The sequence below is a fragment of the Amblyomma maculatum genome, chromosome 10 (assembly GCF_055883805.1).
Source record: "Amblyomma maculatum isolate TAMU_Amacu chromosome 10, ASM5588380v1, whole genome shotgun sequence".
Lineage (NCBI taxonomy): Eukaryota > Metazoa > Arthropoda > Arachnida > Ixodida > Ixodidae > Amblyomma > Amblyomma maculatum.
The window spans coordinates 149,439,312-149,460,246 of record NC_139353.1 but is presented as its reverse complement, the minus strand read 5'-3'; the positions used below and the strand labels follow the sequence as shown (position 1 = coordinate 149,460,246).

The window sequence follows — 20,935 nt, the reverse complement described above, 5'->3', positions numbered from 1 at the left end:
ACAGAACACCACCACAATGAAGAAGCTTACAACATCCACCGAGCAAATCCTCCGGATGATACATCGTATCCGAAATAAACACCATGGCATGAAGGAAAGGGACACCATCCGCTTGGTGCAAGCTTTCGTGATCTCGCGGATAATGTACGGGACGGCATTCCTTAACCTCCCCAGGTCGGAAATTGAAAAGTTGGAGACACTCATCAGGAAAGCCTACAAGACGGCCCTGGGGCTACCGAACTCCACGCCAACGGCCAAGCTCATGGCTCTAGGAGTACATAATACCCTCGAAGAGATGTGGGAAGCACAATGGCTCTCACAACTCAATAGGCTCGCACTTACAACACCCGGCAGAGAACTGCTCGAGAAGATCCATGTTAATCAGCCCTATACAATTGACCAAAGGGAAGAGGTCCCACGCGATGTGAGAAGGCGCATCAACGTGTACCCCATTCCGCGGAATATGCATCCCGCATATAACATCGAGAGGAGGATAGCAAGAGGGGAAGCCCTGCAGAAGAAATGGGACAAGCAGACTAACACCCTTTACGTGGACGCAGCAGGACCACACAATGGAGTCATGACTATCGTAGTCTCAACGCCTGCGGGGTCGATGGTGAACTGCGCCTCGGTGAAAACATCTAACCCCACTCACGCAGAGGAGGCAGCTATTGCATTAGCTGTAGCATCTAACCCCAACGCCGTTGTGCTCACTGATTCTCAAAACGCCTGTCGCAACTTCAATTACGGATTAATTCATAAGTCAGGGTTGTCATTGCTAACTAAGCACCCACCCAACCAAGCATCAATCATCTGGTTTCCCGGTCACCTGGAACTACCAGGAGGAAACGAAGCCGCTCACAGGCATGCCCGAGCTCTTCTATACCGGGCGTCTCCCCCTGATGACCATAAAGGGTGCCGTGACCTGATAGGTTTAGCAGTGTATGCTGACAATCTCGCGCCATACAGAACAGCCAGAAAGGAGTACCCAACACCACACAAATCCCTCAATAAGTTAGAAGAGAACATCCTTAGGAGATTACAAACCAACACATACCCAACACCAGCTAAATTACACCTGTGGTACCCTACACTATACTCTCCGCAGTGCCCACACTGTGGAGAGGTAGCTAACCTCTACCATATGGTGTGGGCATGCCAATTTAATCCCTTAGTTGACCCCATTCCCAACCCCTCGGAGGAGCAGTGGGAGGCTATTCTGCTCAGCGATGATCCTGACCGTCAGCACTGGCTGGTGGGGAGGGCCAGCGCAGCAGCAGCAGCCAATGGACTACCGGACTAGGCGGCCCACCCACATGTTCTGAGAATACTGAATAAATAAAGATGTTTTCAATCAATGAGCAAGAAGAAAGAACGAAAGGAAGGATAAGAGCATTCAGTAAAAGAAGGGGGGGGGGGGGGGGCGAAAGTCATACGAGACGGACGGAACTGTTACTGTGCGCTCTGCAAACGTGTTTTCCTGCTTGACCAATCATTGCTCTTCGCTCAACAACGCGTCATAGTACAACAGCCAGAGAAGCAACGCGATGCAACAAAATTCACGCAGGAAACGAGCTGCAGAAGCAGACGCCCCAAGCGTTTCCTCTGTGGTGCGCGCGCTTGTGATGCGCTCCTACGGCTGACAGCGCCACCTACGCTTTTCATCGCTCCGGCGACCACGTCGCTCCCATTGCCGCGCGCCGAAGACGGCACACTTCCCAATTCTAGAACACTATAGCAAGGTGGCCTATGAGGCTAGGAGACGGATTGACTTGACTACGGTCCTGATACGGTCAATGCGGGGCCGGCGTTGCTGCGACCCGGTTGGAATAAGCTAGAAGCTTGGTGCAACCGGGTGAAAATAAGCAAATCGTTATTGCAACCCATGGATTGGCTTGGCTTTGTTTATTATTCTCGGATTGGGGTTTTTGCAGGAAAGCCCAAGGCAGATCACGTGTCGTGTGTTTGTAAACGACGTTTGGAATGTGTGGTCGTGTGAATCGCGATTTTTGCGCCGTGCACATTTCGTGCCTCAGTGCTCATCTTGCAGTTTCTTCATGGATTACGTTAGTAACGACAGAGGCGATAGACGCAGTAAAGGCTTCGTGCATCCACGGAAGTTGAAAGAGTGCTCCTACCTGCGGACCCCGTCGGTTTCTTCGTTCATTCTGCAACAAATCATATTTGCGTGGTGCTTCACAAACAGGGCGTCTTGGATTTATTTTTGAAGCATGAATGGTGCACAGTGTGGCATACTAGAAACCAAGAGCGTATGTAAAAGGCCTGTGTATGGGGATCGTGATTTGGTTTGTGCTGCCATGGAAGAAAAATATTCTCAACGTGTAGGTGGTCTTGGCTTTCGTTTTGAAGGTTGCGGTGTTTATGTAATCACCGTATGTGATCGCTTGGCTGATTCTGGAAGGGCTTTTATGTGCTCTTTGTTTTGCAATGCCGGGCACTCCAGATAAAACTGGTCTTTTCGAAGCTGCGAGCAGTTTTCCCTGAACTGCCTTAGCGAAAGGACACTTCTATTTCGCGTTATTCACGAGGTGTGCGCAAAAAATATTTAGCATTCACCCGTTTCTACATTCCCTGAATCGCACAGAGATGGAGCCTAAGTGGTGCCTTTCGCCCTCAATATATCTCAATATTAACTTCGAAAAAAATATCCAGCAGGTTCGGAACTCGCTTTTCTTTTACCGCTTTTCCCAAGTTGCGTCGCCTGTCTTCACGCATTTTTCACGTTGCCCGCATTCTGCTGAAGCTGCCTGAATTGAACAAACCTCTATCCACTAGTTTGATCCAAGGCTTTCTGACCGACCGCGCCGCGGTTTGTTACTGCTAATACCCAGTCATCTTCAAAGTTTTCTTTCAGCTATGTGTTCCACAAAGCACTGTCCCTTACTCTTAACGATCTCCCTTCTGTAACTTCTACCATCCACATTTTAGTTGATGACTGTGTACTTCGCTGCTCTGTAACCAACTCGTCCGACGCTTCTGCCTTATATCAATATCTAATTCGCATACAATAGTAATGTGCTGTGTGGCCTCCGTCCCTGAGAAGCTTTAGACTGTTGATTTCTTCTCACCACTGCCAAAACAACACATCCTACTTACAAAATTAACACTAGTACTACTTTTTCAAAGAATTCATTTAAGTACCTTGGTGTTCACCTCACTAATGGCTTAACATTGTCTTGCCTTGTAAGCCATGTAACTAATTACTCTAATAGAACTGTTGGATACCTCTATCGTAACCTACCCATGGCTGGCACCTTCTTGTGTAAAATTACTAGATTACAAAACCCTTGTGTGATCACAACTTTAATATACCAATCATATAGTTGATCCACACTACTGTAACTTTACTGAAACTTATGAGCCTGTTCAAAACCATGCCACCAGTTTCATTCCCTCGAATACTCCTTCAGCATCTCTGCCATGAAATCTGTTACAGTCTCTGTTCTCGTCACTGTACTTCATGCCCCTGCCTTTATCACAAGCTTTTCATACAAGACCTCATGGCAGTCGTCTCGGCTAACCTGTGTATAGAACACCTCGCACAGGTCATCATAAAAGTGGCGTTTCACCGCATGCCCGCACAACTACATTTCATGAGTCAATCTTCGCAAGCACTGTTCACAACTGGAATCATCCCTCATCAGTGATCCTGTAAGCTTCAATGCTGCCATCGAAGAACCTGTTTAATCATAGCCATGTATACCACTAGCCTGTCGCCATTTATCACTGTGCACAAGCCCATTCCTTCTGTAAAGTCTCGCATTAGGACCTCTGAGGTATCAATAAACACATAAATAAAAGCATGGTTGATAAAGATTCCTTACAATATGGGATTTGTGATTATGTTCGGCAGGAATATATATATATGTAACCGGATCATGTTGAACGGTGCTAAGCTTGAGCTTGGCACAATTGTCTTTCCTGTGATATTGAACTTAGAAATTAGGATACTGAGTGATAACACTGACATGGTGGCTTGCCTTTTGAACTTAGAATGAACTTAGAATTTGATTGCAGTATTCCTTTCTTTGCATTCATCCTAAATGCAGGGGTGGAAGTGCTGCTCCATTTGCTTCATTCTGCTCCAGCCTGCTTTCCCTGCTCCAAAATTGCTCCAACTCGACTGCATCAATGTTCTGACATTAAATTTAGTGGAGCACGGTTTTGCCGCACAGTGGGCCATTACTGGTATTGACAGCAAGAACCTCAATCCGAGACGATTAAGTTAAGCGACTATGAGAAGCGCAGCTGGGCAATGGTCTGTTACGAGTTCTGTATACAGGGTATGTGGCTGGTGTAGTCAAAACGATGGCAGCACACCGGTAGCAGAGGTGTAATGCATCTCACCCGAGCCTAATACGTATAAAATTTTAATATACTAGAAAAGTATGCAGCATAATGTTTGCTTATAAGCAAATTTGAGGAATTCGTTACGGAAAATGTTCTGTGCACTTGATATAGCACCTACTCCCAGCCTTTTGAATCGCCTGTGGTGAGGGAAATGAGATCAGCGAGTGAAGCAGGCGCACCAAACTACTACGAGGTAGCGAAGCACTGGAAGTGGTAGGCGAATATGTTTACTTAGGACAGGTAGTAACCGCAGATCTAGATCATGAAAGGAAAATAACTAGAAGAATAAGATTGGGATGGAGTGCATTTGGTAAGTATTCTCAGATTGTGACTAGTATCTTACCGGTATTGCTCAAGAGGAAGGTATACAGCAGTTGCATCTTACACTTACTCACCTATGGAGCTGAAACGTGGAGGCTAACGAAAAGGGTTCTATTCAAGTTGAGGACAACGCAGATGACTATGGAATAAAAAAATGGTAGGTGTAACGTTAAAAAATAGGAAGCACGTAGAGTGAGTTAGAGAAATAACTTGAGTTAATTACATTCTAGTGGAAATCAAGAAGATGAAATGGGCATGGGCAGGGCATGTAATGCGTAGAGAGGACAACCGATGTTCGCTTAGGGTAATAAACGATTCCAAGGGAAGCAAATCGTCGCAGGGGACAGCAGGAAGTTAGGTGAGCGGATGAGGTTAAAAAGTTTGCAGGAGTAAAGTGGATGCAGCTAGCACAGGTAGAGGAGTATGGGAGAGGCCTTCACCCTGCAGTTGGTATAGTTGGGCCAATGATGATGACTACGAGCCATTAGAAACTTGTCCAGCTGCAACGAACTACACGGTTTGTTTCTAGCGATTCTGCTGTAAATGCAAGCATGTGCTTCACCATCTAGCCTGTCATGCCTACGACAGACAAAAGCACACTTGGAACTCTTATGGAGGTGATGCCACTTAGGTGCCAGTCACTAAATGTGTTTTCAAAAGTGTTGGAAAGTCATACAGGGCCTATCGCCAGTGTGGTGAAACTAAGATAGCTCAAGCAATAATTTGAGCAGCCACAGAGGGCCATAAAGTAATGAATTTGCAGGGGAAAAAGGCTATACTTAAAGTGCCACCTATCTTCCCTGAAGGCGTTACTGGCCAGTACCCAGAAATTTATCGGCACAGGCGCAGGATCAAAAAGAATCTGCACAAGATAGAAAGCAGAAATGTACTGTTCATTGATGTGAACTTCGAACTAGTGGCAATACTTGAGTGCATCAAAGTGGTGAAGTCCACCTTTGAATCTTACAAAACAGTATAAATCTCTTAGTTAAACGATCTTCAATTATGAAGTGTAGAAGGCAGCATTCCATTTGCTGCTATTTAACCCTTTGACTGGTTTTGCCGTACAAGTGCTGCGGCCGCGGCGTTTTTGCAGTACGGGTATTGCGCTAAACGCATAGCGTTTGAAATAGTTTGACACTGGAGGTGATTTTTTTTTTTTTCGGAATATTCAACAGTCAAAGATTTAAGTGAGGAAGCTAGAATTCTATTATTAAAAGCGAGTCTAGAATCTTGCTCCAAGACGTAATGTGATTGCTCCAAAACTCTCGCTTTATTGCTTCAAAGCTGCTCCGAAGTTACTTATTACTGCTCCCTGAGCTGCTCTAAAATGCTTGAGCCTGCTTCCACCTGTGTAAATATGATTACTTTCTTCCCCTGTACGGCGCTTCAACCAAGAAAAAACTCGGTTATAATTTCTTTCCCGTGTTTTTTTGTTTGTGTGACTAAACTATTTAAACTAATATTCTGCCTTGAGGTCTTAACCAACTTAATAATCTCAATAACCAACTTAATACTCAATGTGAAACTGTTAAAACGATAGAGAAGAAATCTTCCAATTAAATTACACCACCCCCTGGCTTTAAGCTCTGTAGAAGCCAGGGCATACAACCTGTGCACCTGCTGCAGTGCAAAGCAACGTTTCCATCGCAGATGTTTCTTTTTTGCAAGTTTTTCATAGGTATAATTGTGTTCTCAGAGCCGTTCATTGAGGTATTCACCCGTTTGTCCAATGTAATGTTTCCCACAGCTTAATGGGATCTCATACACCACACCTGTGCTGCAGGGTACAAATAAAGTCGGGTGTTTTATGCTACCTGCGCGTCGCTGCACACCACAAGTTTGAGTGATCCTACAAAGCTTCGATAACTTTTCCGAAGCTGTAAAAACTACTTCGATATTTACTTTTTTGCCTATTCGTTTCAAATCATGCGATATGCTGTGCAGATAGGGTATTGCAACCAGATTTTGTTGTTGTATTCTGTCCGCTGTGTTAGGCATAGCTTCCTTGCTGTTTGTTTTCATTTTTGTATAGGTTCCTTCAGCAACTGAGATGACACCACGTTCCGGATAGCCGGCTTCTTTCAACCTGTCAATTTAAAGAATGAAGCTGCTTTCCAGGCATTTTCGAGATTATCTCATTCTTCTTTTGACACCTCTTCCTTTCTTCTGTCACTAAATCTCATGTCAAACGTATAATGGGAATAAACTTTCTCACCATCCCGTCACATTTCATTTTCCGCACTTTTGTTTCCCGACCTGGTGGGCTTGGCTCTTGCATCAGCTGACGGACTGGTTGGCCTTGGTGACCCGTACTCAGGACATTCTCGGTGCCTATACTCCGTGTCATTAAAGTTTCTTCCTCCTTCTCCCAGTGCATTTCTTTCTTTACCGTTTCCACCTAAAGCATCTTGTCCCAACTATATCTCTCATTTGCATTAACCTAGAACACTGCTTTTCCTTTGCACCATTGCCATTCAGTCCCCCATTCATCTTGACTCTCCTCCTTTTAATTGGTGTACCTGGTTGGAGTCCTCCATGTCGAGATGGCCCTGGTTCTACAAGTTGCAAACCACTTTGGCACTCATTTTTGTAGCCAAATAAAGGTTATTACTACTACTTCTACTAGGTCTTGAAGTACAGTTTAAAGAGTTGAGGAAAGGTCTACAGGGACCAGCATAGCTGAGAGCGAAACTTAAAAAACACAATTAGACCTTAAACTTGGGTCGTTTTATTTTGCAGTTCATAACTTATATTTTGGATAGTTACAATGAAGCTCTGAATGGTCGCTTTTGATTGTGCTTCTATACCGGTAACATTTCTAACTGAAGGTATGAATGCATTCTAGAAAAGAAAGCAAAAGCCTTCAGGGCTAGGCTTTTTTTGTGCTTCTAAGTGTTGCAATTTTTTAGAAAAATTTGGCATTGGCAGAACAGCCAAGTTGAGTAATAAATTTGGGTAAAGTGAATTCTGCTTTAACCATACACTCTAAAATTGCCCAGTACTCTTGCTGAATTTTGGGGGTGCTTTTGAAATCACTTGTTTTGACATTTCAAAAGCCTTTTTCTGTTTCTTCTTTGGCTGCATATACTGCAGCTAAGTCTCTTGATTTTAAGCGAGTATCTCAATTTTAAGGCACTTTTGATGACTCAGTACTCGCGCCTTTTCCTTTCTTAGAAATTTTTGCCTCAAATTCAAGTTAGTTTTTTATTTCATACAAAGAGGAAGCAGCCACAGTTAAGCAATTACTGTGTCTTGATGAGCTGGCCCATCAGGTGATGAGGAATGCTTTGTATATACTGATTCACTAAATGAGAAGCATGGGCATGTTCAACTCAAATAAATTTAGCTACCTTTTCTTAATCTTCAAAAAGCATTTGATACAGTGACCCTTAAGATTTTAACTACCAAACTGGACTACTTAATTGTCTTCTGCTGTCCATTTATTGCTATTCTTATGAATTTTTGCATCAGATTAAACAACCAAATCAAACCTGGTGATAATGTATCAGTAAAGGGGGTTGTAAAGGGTGGGGTTTATTCCATCTCCCATACCTTTTTCCTTAATTTAATAACACAAGCCCCAAAATTTAAACTTCCACGAGTTTGTCCTTCTAGAATGAACAAAATATGTCACTAAGTGTTCTGACAATGCAGTTTCAGTGAATAAGAATCTATTGGCACCATGCAGGGATTCATGCCGACGCCCATGTCAGTATCTATATCAGTGTAAACTTTCCTAAAACATAATTCTGTTGACGTATTTAGCGGAAGAAATTTTGATGCGCGGGCTAAATTGAAACCACTGTGATGATCGAGCGCGTACCTGGCCATAGCCTCCTCTATTTTTTCGAAAAAATAGAGGAGGCTATGACCTGGCTCTCTTATGAGCCCGCTTCATATATGCGGGTATATCTTGCTCTCGAAGCTTGCCGAAGCTTGTCCCTCCTGGGCGCTACGAAGGAGCAAGTGACAACTTCGGAGCAGTACGCTGCCATCTACGCTACCTGCTCGGGTAGTTTCGGCCGTACACAGGCGAAACCGAAACTATACAGCGGGTGAGCGCAAATCGCTATGCTAGTCATGCATGCTGATCTTTACGACTCAATACGCGCCACGCACCGCCGCGGGTGTCACTCCTTTCATATTATTCGGGAGCGCCCGGGAGGAATGGCTAGCGAAGCGATCGTACAACGTACACCCGTACATATATATGCCGCGCGTACTAAATTATCCTCAACCGAGAGGTTTCGTTTTCTGTCATGCGCGGCCTAAATTCATGTGCTAAAAGCGGGGACGATAATGGTGTTTCCAAAAATTAAAAAACTGATATAGATATTATAATTGCGACCTCAGCAAACCTATAGCTGTTAGTAAATGAGGCGCTAGTGCGCATGACTGGTTAAAAAGTATTATTAGTTATATACCAGCGCCTGCTTAATTTATTGTTACCACGTGTAACCTATTGCCTGCTCCACACAACCGCAGAAATCTCACCGCATACACGGGCACAATTAAAAGCCTCCAGCCGAACCAACCCATGAAGCTGCATGTTAATTCTGCAATGCCCGCAGTCCCGGCATAGTTTCTTTTTTTCACGACTCGCACCCGCAGCAGCGGAGGCTGCAACGAATTGCATGCCGCCCGTAAGCATGTACGTGGCGTCGATCGGCATTGCAGTGCACCGTTGTGATCATTTAAGAGCCAACAGATCCCGTACGTCTTTGTTGGCCAGCGTGTATACACGAACTGTCTGGCGACTCGAGCAGGGTAAGCCATGCTAATTCGACCAGGAGAATTCGTGCCAGGAATTGCATGGTTGCGATTTTATAGGAGGTCGAGATTGAATTGCGATGACCCAGTGGAAGCTAGGTGGAACGGGACTGCATGGCCATGTCACAAAAACGTAGCAGCCGCGGGCAAAACCAAGCACCCAACAACGCAACAGTGTCTTCTGCAGTCTCCCCTCCCCCGTCGCAGTCGACAAGAAAGAAGTGAAAGCGATTAAGTTGATTTACGTTGCACTCTCTCCAGGCGTTTTAATTGAGCAGTAGCCCGTCCATGTTTAGTGTCAGTGCTGCGTTTTCATTTTTAGTATCAACCAAGCAGCTCGATTAGACCACTATTAATTGTGCTTGAGGGAGTATATATGACAAACACTAAGTGACGACTAGATATATCAAATTTTCTTTATTAAAAATAGTAGTTGGCAGGGCCCTTACTTGCAGATATACTTAAAGCCTGATAGCATCTGGTTTAAGCACCCTCCCATATATATTTCATAGAAATAAGGTTAAGCCTAGCTGAGTCCACTTAGAAAGGTACCCTCTCGCAAAACATGGCTTGCCAGTGCGAAAGCACGAAGGTGCTGTATAGAAACTAGCAGATGTCATCCTTGCATGATGGAAACTGGCAGCTTGAAATATGAAATCTATGTGTGCCAGGAGGAATTCTATGTAATATTAAGCATTGCAATACTTTGCTTGAAAGCATATGCTTTTTTTTTTTTTTTGCTCATTAGTTTCATTCACAGTGCACACGGGGTGTCCACTCGGAGACATTTACTCTATTTTCCTTTTCCAAGAGCTTGCTTCGTCCCTGACAGAGTACTGCCAAATTTTTCACTTTTTTAAGCTAAGAAAATTTCTCACTGCAAAATTGGAAAGTGTGCCAAGTAATTAAGTAAGGCAACAATGCTATGCTTCAGAATACTCAGGCTACTGGAGGCATTAAGCTGAAGGTTTCATCATTAAAATTTTGTCAAACATGAGGATAGTCCGAAACTGAATTGATAAACTACTGATGTTAATACTGCATTTATGGTTCCAAAAATGGCTGGGATCACACGTGTATGCTGACGGTACAGTGTAGCAACTTTTGCTGCTATACGTACCTTAATTACTATTTCTCAATTTTTTGGAACGCTGTCATCTTGACAATGCTATTTCTTTAACTGCCGATTTTACTTACAATTACTGTGCCTAAAGGTTAAAGGTGTGGGAAAGGTTATACCAGAAACTGAAATACACCTAAATTGAGCAAATGCAACAAATATTTCTGGAGTTCAGCAGCACCGTTTTTTAGGAAAACATGCCACAGCATTTACGACTCCTGTATCCTCATCCCTGTACATTTAGTTGGCTACTTGTTGATTCACCGATATTAGTTTGCGCTTTTATCACACACACCAATTTGAAAAATTAGTAATTACCACATTATGTAAATGAACTCCCAACTCACACATCTGACTTGGGATTCTGAAAGGCAATGAGTTTTTCTCATGTCAAAGGAGCTGCTTTGGTAGGCAGCTGGACCATACCATGGTCCCCACATCACACAGACCAATCCATCCGGTCATACTATCTGCCACTCATCCTTGTCGCTCAAATTGCCTTATTTGGTAAATATGGCCTTTTAATGCAGTCACATTAAATTAGGCGAGGGCTTCAAGTATTCTTACATGCAAAGAATTACTGCACACGCTTTTTTTTATGCCCTTTTAGTATGCTGCCTCACCATCCCAGTAGCATAGAGGCACAGCAATAGCATATTGAGAGGGTATCCAAGGTTAGAATCTCATTGCTACAAGCATGTCACCTCGCTATTGAACACAATTCACTTTGAAGGGCCAAGATTTCAATATTTTAGTAAAGTGATTAGCACTGCCAAATGTTTGAGCATTACATGAGGTGACAGTATGGGTGTAAGTATCCCACAGACAAGGGCATTACAATTAAGAAAGTTGCTGCTTATCTGCAAAATACTGAATTAAAGCAATAACCAATCTTATGCAATTCAACAAACACCGCCCACTTTACCTTTTTATCATCAGTCCCTGTCTGCAGTTTGAAACATCTTCATTGGGCTTACCTCTAAAAATTGTCTACGAAACATCTGTGAACTTTTCTTAACTGGTTTTGCGGATTATTTCCAGTCTCAAAAGGAATAACAAATACATGTGGTTCTATGCCACATACAGTAAATACTTACCTTTCTAGGTAGGTTACAAAAGGGAAGTAATGCAGAAGGTAGGCAGTCTAAACATAAATGAGTGTGTCAACATGGTGTTTTGGCACTGGAGTGTTTATTACTCCAATCATGTGCGCTAATAATGAATGAAAAGGCACATAAGTAGGAATACTTTATTTTGACACAGAAGCTATGGCCAACGTGTGTGTGTTGCCATTACGCTCGTAAGTGAAGTGCAGACTTGTGAGTACACTGTTGAGCCAGTAGCACACGGAGCAGTCAACTTGGGCCAGGGAATGCCGTGCTTTGAAAGGTGGGCAGCTGTTGTGATCTCTCGGCTAGTATCAGTCACGTGCAGGATCGGCTGTCATGGGGAGAAAAAACAAAAGAATGCAAGCTCAGAACAATAACAAAACACCCAGAGAAACTCAGAGACGTACCAAATTTAAATAAAAAGATAACAGGACTGCAGACTATGCAGCAGCTCATATATTCTAATAGTGGATTTGCATATGGTCACTACACCCTCAAAAAGGAAAGAAGCACAAATTCTGAATTCATGACTTGTCAAAGGAACCAGACAAAAAGAAAAGTGTGCACCCTGTAGCATAGCTCAAGAATGAGAAAAGCCAAAACAGCGAAAAGGTTACCCTAAGTAAGGCCAGTACTAGTGCTCTCTGCATGCGTGTGACAATGTATCACTGCAGTGCACATGCACAGCAGAAATGGACACCATGGGTGGTATAGAACTGATATGAAGTTATCAACACTGGCCGCAGACACCAGAACAGACAGCTGATTGTGCTTTGGTATAACGCAAGCGTGCGGGCTTTGGTAGGTTGTGAAGCATATAAATAAACATTGAGACATCTTGAAAACCATGTGCGCACATTTTCATTTGCTGCTGAATCCAAGAAGTTTCGCTTGCACTGTTCATTAGACGACATGCGTTGCTCTCGGATTGTAGCGTTTGTTGACTACACAGCATGATTCCAGAATTGTGACTGACTCAGCTGTGAACATTTCATTTTTCTAAACTTTCAAAATCCTTCCTATGGGCTGTGAAAAAGAATGAGGAACTGTTACACCGAAATGTAGTTGCTCGCCCTCTGTAACGCACATGATGGCAGCCATAAGTCATTTTGTGCCAAACAGTAATTTCCATACAAGTAACAAAAAGTTATCAAACTATGTGACAGGACCATAGCTATTTACTTTGAGGGTGGCCACAGCAAACAGGCAACAACCACAAGATGGCCAAATCCCTCACCGAACTACAGCACCACAACAGTTGCTACAATGCTAGCATCATAAAACCTCTGGCTGTCTTTGATATATGGTCCTCATCACAAATACACCAGTTCATGTTGTTAAGGAGGCTGTCCATGAGCATCATACTTCTCAAAGCAGCTAAAAAATATTGCAAACAGAGACCAACACTTGACTTTAAGTGCAGTAGCAGCACTACTAACATTCAGTGTGTTAATGGAGTATAGACACCCTGAAACAGATAAGACAAAAATTCAATTATAAATTATTTAGCGGTTGAAGATAAAAACCAGGTGATGATCTGCACAGAGTTGTTTTGCATGTCGTTAACAAGCAAAATGCGACCAAAATTAGGTGCATATGCTCCTGTAAGATGAAGTGCTGCACTGGCCTAGCCCAAGCAGTGCGAGTACCTCCAGTCAAAACGCTTTCAAGTGCCATCATCCATGAGATGGTTGCCCAATAGCAAACGGAACTTTCATAATGCAGCGTTCCTTATCTTCGGCCAGCATTTTTCACTCTTCCCAATGGATGCAACCCTCCCCAAAACTCCAAATTAAAGACATCAATTCAGTCATGCAGAATTGTCAATAATGACCTGAACCACAAACCAACTTGGAGAGGTGGAAGCAGGCTCGAGCACTTTGAAGCTATAAAACGGAAGTTTTGAAGCATTCAAATTGTTTTGGAGCACGTTCTAAAGTCAAATGATTTTATTAGCTGAATTTTTTAGAACCGACGTACCAAAATAACCTATTTGATTCCTTTTTATTCAAAGATCAATGCATTGGTGAAAATACAAGACTAACAGCCAAAACATGTACAGATGTTTAAAATAACACAAATGATCTTAGCAACAATTTGGAACAAACTAGCAGAAAATGCAATGCTTGTTTCTATACTTGATGCCCGAACGATAAGTTTGACTAAAAACATGACTCTTTTAGCTTGAGAAATGTGGACTATACCACTATGATGTGCTCAAGCACCACTAGACTAGTTCGGAGTTCACATCAATAAGCAGCACATTTCCACTCCCTCTCTTGTGCATATAATTTTTTTCATCCCATGCCTGTTCTGATAAAATTTCCAAGGCACTGGTCAGTAATCCCTTCAGTAAGGATAGACTGCCCTCAAGGATAGCCCTTTCCTCCTTCAGATGCCATACTCCATGGCTTTCTGTCAGTGGCTTCTCATGTTTTCGCTTGAGTGGCACCGGAGCTTCTTTAATTTTAACATGTTAATGATAGGCCCCCCATGCCTGCCCAACACTTGTGACATTTCTAATGATTGACACCTTCATGGTGTCACACCCATAATACTGCCGCGAAACCTTCAAAACAGTATTTGTTGTATTTTTAACAGCCGCCGGCATACACGCTTATCACTCTGATTCTAGACCGCGTATCAGTTCCGTAATCTTTGTTTGTTAATGCTCGATGTCGCCAGTCACACCTTTATCAGTTTTGTTGTAGCGAAAGATGCACCGAGATCTGTCTCGAAGGTTCCGGCCGCTTCTGCTTAAGGGGGGACATGGCTCTTAAAATTATTTTCCAATTTTTGACCAAATTTGATAAAACCTAGCATTCTCATTCAGTTTCTTGTACTGATTTCAAACATGCAGCCATTTTTCCAACTGGCCAATTAGTTCAAGAAATAATGAAATTAATTGTTCATAATTTGCAGAAACAATGAAAAAATAACAGCACTACAAAAAAATTCACATGGACACTTTGCTAGGTACTAGAAAGCGTAATGAATACAATGTTAGGAGCATTTGTTTTTTTAACAAATATTAGCGATGTTATAGCAGTTCAAAGTTTTCAATTTTGCTCTAAATCAGACAGGAAGGCACTCACATTTGGAGCAGTGAATTCTGAACTGCTATAACATCGCTAATATTCGTTATACAAAAGTGCGCGTAACATTGTATTCGTTATGCTTTCTAGTACCTAGCAAAGTGTTCATGTGAATTTTTTGTAGAGTGGTTATTTTTTCATTGTTCCCACAAATTATGAACAATTTCATTTTATCTTTTGAACTAATTGGCCAATTGGAAACATAATTATATATTTGAAATCAGTGCAAGAAACTATATCAGAATACCAGGTTTTATCAAATTTGTTGAAAAACGCAGGAAAAATAGCTTCAAGAGCCATGTCCCCTGTTAAGGATGGCGACAACGAGACGAGCGCGAGAGCTGCCGCTTTCAACTATTGTGACAAGAATTCCCCACCGGAAAGGAACGCGGGGTGTTTGGCCAGATGGCGACAGCAGCCCAAGTCGGGCCATCGGGAAACAAAAAAAGGTTCAAGTGAATCCTGGCGTCTTCCCGCCTGGGTCAGTACCCTCAAGCCGGCCACGCGGTCATCCCCTTAGTCTGGCCGACAGCGCGCAACGGCCCTTGCAATGCAGACGGTGTGGCCCAGATTAAAAGGCGCCGAGCTCCTCACTAGTAATCTACACTACGCTTTTCCAATTCGTCTTGCCGACGGCGCGCAGTGGCGCGTTCGACATGGTTCGACGCAGGAGTGCCCCCGACAATGGGACGCAGACAGACGCCGATCGACGCAGGTGTGTGCCAGACTGTGAGACGCCGGCAGTCAGTGAGCTCCTCGTGTGCTGCCCTTTACACTGTCACAGCGGCTTCCTCCTTCCCCACCAAGTCTAAACTTTCGAGGGGGCCTCGGGGGGGGGGGGGGGGGGGGGGGAAGTAATCGGACTTCTTGTGAGGAGGCTTTAATATTTAGACACCGCGTGCAGCAAGATATAACTGATTAAAATCTCGAGGAAACCCAAAGTAGCCAATTGGAGGCGTATGTAGTCTTCACGCCATGCCAAAACGGCCGTTCGTCAAGCGTACGTATCACTTCCGTCAAAGAAAGAGAAAGCCAATATTCTTCTCGAATTAATGTATCTGTGAACTGGAGGCGACGGTGGTAGAAGAAAGACAAGAAGCTCAGGCAGCGTGTCCGCCCTGTGGTGTGCAAGAGGTGCTGTTATATCATAGCTATATTTATCGCACCGCCGCCAGGGCCGGCATGTGTTCTGGCTGCAATGCTCTTCGCTGATTCTGCATGTAGAAGGTCCCCCCCGCCTCCAATTTCCCTTTTCGAGAAAGATGGCGCCATTGCGGCAGCAAGACTGTATCTGTGGCTGAGGCGTCCCGAGTGTTGAACAGCAACCTTGGAAAAGGCCACATCTCATAAAGCGTTCAGACGTTGGCCCTTCCCAGTGGTTTGTATGAGGTTTCCAGTTCCTAGTCTCCAGTGGTATACAAAACTGATCATATGCGGAAGCACCTTATCGCAGACCAGACTGTCTGTGCTCGCTGATAGCTGAAACAGCCTCATCCAGCGCTACTCTAATTTATTAGGCGAACGCCACGCTGCACCACACTAGAGTAACCCGCACATGGCATTTTACGCTTTAAAACATGCAAGAGTGGTGTCTGACCGCTGCTCTTCAGTCACAGAGGGGAGTAATTTCATATATTCGTTTGAATCGTTCAATGTGGCCGGCGCATGTCTAATTGTGTACGACATTAATTGACTCATTTAAACATTGCTCATTCAAGATTTATCTTATTTCAACGTCAAGGAGATTTCTAAACTCTATCAAGCCTTTGCGGCTATTTCTGTTATGAGACGTTCCAATCAACAGCTCAAAATGAAAACCATACCTACGTTTGGTTTTGAATTTTCTCAAAAAAAAAAAAATGCACATGACATCAAAAAAACAAAAGAGCTATGCCTGGAGTAATGGTCCCAATGGTCCCAAACTGGCTCAAGGTATGAGGACGCCGTAGCACAGGCGTTCGGATCACTTCGGCCACATGGGGTTCTTCAATGAAACTGTCATCTATAAGCATATGCCTGCCATGCTTTCAGCTCCGACCGAAATGCTGTCTCCCAATTAGGATCAGACTAGGGTATACCAGCTCAGTACTCGAGAGCTTTAATGACTAAGCCACCGCGGTGCCGTAATAAGTAAATAAATAAGCTATGAAGATTAAACCTTTTTCTCGGAGCGTACTATGGTTATTTCATCCGTTTCGCTGCTGCGATGCCACGGATGTGTATTTTACTCTGACAAAGTGACTATAAATCGGACATCGGCTCTCTGTGTACAAGCCCGAATCCGGATTGGGCCCGCACGTTTAAGCCCACCCCGGGTCCAGCAAATATGTTCATGAGTTGGCCCAGACGGCCCGTGGGCTGAGCTGCACCCGGCTTTTGGGCCGGCCCATGCCCATGCAGTGTCGTGTGAAGCACGTGCTACCTTCACCTGACACTTCTACACAAGGTTTGACGATCTTCTATTTTTTTCAGTTCCTGGGGCTGCCTTTCAGTGGGTTGCTTTCTACTTTTCTAAGTCTGAAAGGTAGGCAAGGCCGGCAGGGAATATCGTGGGGACTGCTTCCTTTGCTAGCAACGCGCAATACTTTGCAGCTCATGCCCATTTAACTCTGTCATCTATGTTTTGGACACAAACCTGGGCTCCAAATGCCCCTCACAAACAGTGACTGTATAGATCGGTCCTATCTTGGTATGCCGGCCGCCATAGCTGAAGCTGTTCGACATCTTTTCGCACCGAAAAAAGCTGACATTTTTCATTGCAGAATACGCAGCCTGTATCGCAGTGGAGAACAATGCACCTTTTTCCACATTACATTACAACTTAGAATATACCATGATCGAAGAAAGGCGTGGAGCGGGGGCGTCAGCGAAAGTTGAGAACTGACTCATTCCTTGCGGCAACCAGCGAACCCGCGGCCACCAACAGTCAACGCAGTCTCTCTGAAGCCTACAGAAATCAGCGCATCGGTATCGCCACTTACTGTTCAGTGCGGAGCAGCCCGCTCACGCACTTCTATTCTAACACCATGATGCGGAGGTTGTGGGTCCGGGCCGACCAGTGGCATATGGTAGTTTTTTGCTTGACATTTACCTTAGACAAACTCATTATGAAATATCCATTGATAGCCACGCCATTATGGGCATCGGTCTCAAACTCATATTGCTACGTGGGCCGCATTGACAAAGCCTTTTCTCTCATGATCCAGGAGCCAGAAAATAACGAAACAATAGGAAACAAAGTACTATAAATAACGATAAAATGAACAAAAATAAGCAAAATTTCTTTTTTCCAGACCAAGCCCTTCGATTATTGCAAAAGAAAAGCAACGTGTGCTCCTTTCCGCTTGAATGCCGGACAAAAGCAGCTTCAGGATCGCTAGGAGAGAGGTACTGAAATGACATACCTGTTAATAAATACCACACTTATAATCCTCAGCAAGAAAAAAAAAGCACACTTGGAAATAAAAGAAAAGGCAGGATGTCCGGCTCCTTGCTTTTGAAGGCATAGTGATGTCAAATGAAAGTTCATGCAGATTAAGTGGTCAACGCCTTTTCAAAAATGAATGCGTACTAACTAGGTACTAAGTCTGAGCTTATTTTAGTTCGAAATTAGGGCTGGTGGTAATGCTTTCAAAACGTCGGCTGAAAATTGAGCTGGGCAGACTGCATCACGCAGCTCGCTGGCCGTGCTCCAAGACCCCTGGCATAAAAGGAACATCTCTGATGAGCGGAAAGAGACTGCCCAGCGCTGCTGCGCCAGAAGATGCAGGAGATGACAAAGCAAGTGAGTGCGAGGGTGTGCTCACAATTCTTGCTGGTACAGTGAGCCTCATTTGCTAGGCTGCTTTGATTAATGTGAAGCAACCCTGCCACAATCGGATGGTAGGCATATCGGTGCCCGGAGAAGCTGTCACTGTTTTTAGCTGCTCAACGGCCCTGATAGTAACCAAATAAATAAATAAATAAATAAAGTTCTTGCAGCAACTTTGTCACACGCACAAAAAAGCGACAACCAATCTGTGCAGGAATACCATTCGTTAAAGAAGGCAGCTTTGCTAGTTTCTCACAGCGAATCGAGAAGACAATATAGCGTGGTTTGATCTTCCATCTCGTGCAAACATTTGTTTGTTTTTGGAGCTAGTCTGGTTTTCTTAGTCTGAATCAACTGTTACATTGCACACTGTTTGCGATGCATTAATTGCAGCTGAGAAAGAAAGGCTGCGAACTACAAGCTGGACACCGCAGCTGCAGGGATGCTTGCTTGTTCGATTCATTCATGCACCCTATGCAAACTGGTGACCTGCGCCATGTTCCCCATGTAAAAGTTAAAACAAATGACCAGTCCCGGTGGCACAGCAATTGTTTTGAAATTAAGTACAAGGCTCACCTTGTGGCGTTGGAGCATAGGCTGCCTCCGCCTTTCATAGTCCCATTTGTTCAGCCTCAGCAACCAGCAAGCCCATGCTAGACTCCAAAACACATATCAGGAAGGTCCCTGCGTACCAAATATTAGACGTCAGCTTATAAGCGATGTTTACACACACAAAAGAAATTAAGACAAGTATGTACATGTTGATGCACTTTAAACACAAGGCGAAATTGCTTACCTCACCGTAATTAGAAAGTGGCCCTGCATACACTTGACAGTGCGCAGTCATAAAATGAGGTATGAAATCATTATTCTACCCCGCGTCATAGCAATGAGGGTCACACAAAGGGTCACGTCGCACAAATGGTTAGTACGTCGTGATGCACCGAAACAAAAGCTTCCCACACAGGCCTGTATGATCCTCGCCTTTCCTGCTTCTACGCGTTGTTTTGTCATGTCCTAGTATCTCCTTAGGTCCCTCCATCACCTCAAAGACGTTACAATCATTAACTATTCATCCAGACCGCTGAGGAAAGCTTACCCAAGTTTCCCGCCGTTTTCAGGCGCACGCAAGACTGGTAGTCAGGCGTGTTTTACATGACTGAGACTTTCGTGCGGTTGGCCTAATAAACGGTATTTAACCGTATGTTCCTTGGTGTCGAACTACGTTGAGCTTTCGATTGAAACTTTCTATAATACACCTTTGGGCCGTTCGGGCCCACTGCCGGCCAAGCAGGCTCAATGGTCGTCAACAGAACATTCGGGCGCAGGGAAGTTGAAAACTAAATGTAGAGTTCCAGACAGCGGGCAATGACTCAATACATGCATACTGAAATATCTAAAAAATAGAAAAGATTGCTCACGTACCGTACAACACGAGAGCGCACGGCTGGCACGGCGACGCAGCTCCCACGGCTCCGACGACCAGCCATTCTGCTACTAAAAACAACCACCTACCCACAAAACAATAGCCGGACGTTTTTCTTAAACCGGATAAGACGTCATGGGTTGCAGGAAGCATTTCGCTGCTGCAACCGGGTCGCAGCAGACGGCGCCTCAATGCGGTAGCGTCGGTAGCGTTATAGTGCCTAGAATATACTGGCTAGTGTGCCGTGCGGAGGGCTCTCTCAATGGGAGGAGGTGTCCGCGCCGGCGATGCCTTCCAACTTTGGCCGCCAGGGGCGCTGCTCATCGTAAAGGTGCCGTCGACGCCGTCGGCCGCCGGCGCGCCCTTGATTTGCCGCAGCTGCGCTGGCCGAGCCATCAGTGGGTTCGAGCGCTTTGGACGCGTCTACGCTGTTCTTTTGTTTTAGTCGTTCTGTTTCTTGCATTCATATGAGATAATTAAATTTGCAACGACTAATGATGCTAAAAATAAAGCATCAGGGCAGGGAAAAGACATGTTTCGTGTCGCTTTGTCGGAGTGGCTACCGCTCGAATCAGGACTAGGTTTCTATGTTCGGTGTGCCATCGGACCCTGCGCAGCTTGCGTAGTGGAAGCGGCTGATTAAAAGACAGGACCGCAAGTTGACTTCAACGTGTGTTGTCTGCGAAAAATATTTTGAGGAGAGCTACATCAAGAGAACGTTCAAAGTGACAGTAAACGGCATCGTCAACGAGCTCGCTATAGAGATAGACCACGAATTAATCCTGAAACCGTGCCAATGCTATTCGACCATTATCCGAACTATCTTCTGCCTAAGAAGACATCTAAAAGAAAGTTGAGGAACCTCTGTGACCAACCGGCCGCTAAACGACAAAAAACGCAGTGCCGTAA

The 20,935-nt window shown here is 44.4% G+C and overlaps 1 long non-coding RNA gene across 1 annotated transcript; it reads right to left on the bottom strand.

Moving 5' to 3' along the window:
- Positions 1-11,820: 11,820 nt before the first annotated feature.
- Positions 11,821-20,177, bottom strand: LOC146177712 (uncharacterized). Its single transcript, XR_014701078.1, has 3 exons — positions 20,026-20,177; positions 19,177-19,284; positions 11,821-12,025 (listed from the first exon to the last, which is right to left on the bottom strand). It is a non-coding gene; the product is annotated as an uncharacterized LOC146177712 (long non-coding RNA).
- Between the last annotated feature and the right edge of the window lie 758 nt (positions 20,178-20,935).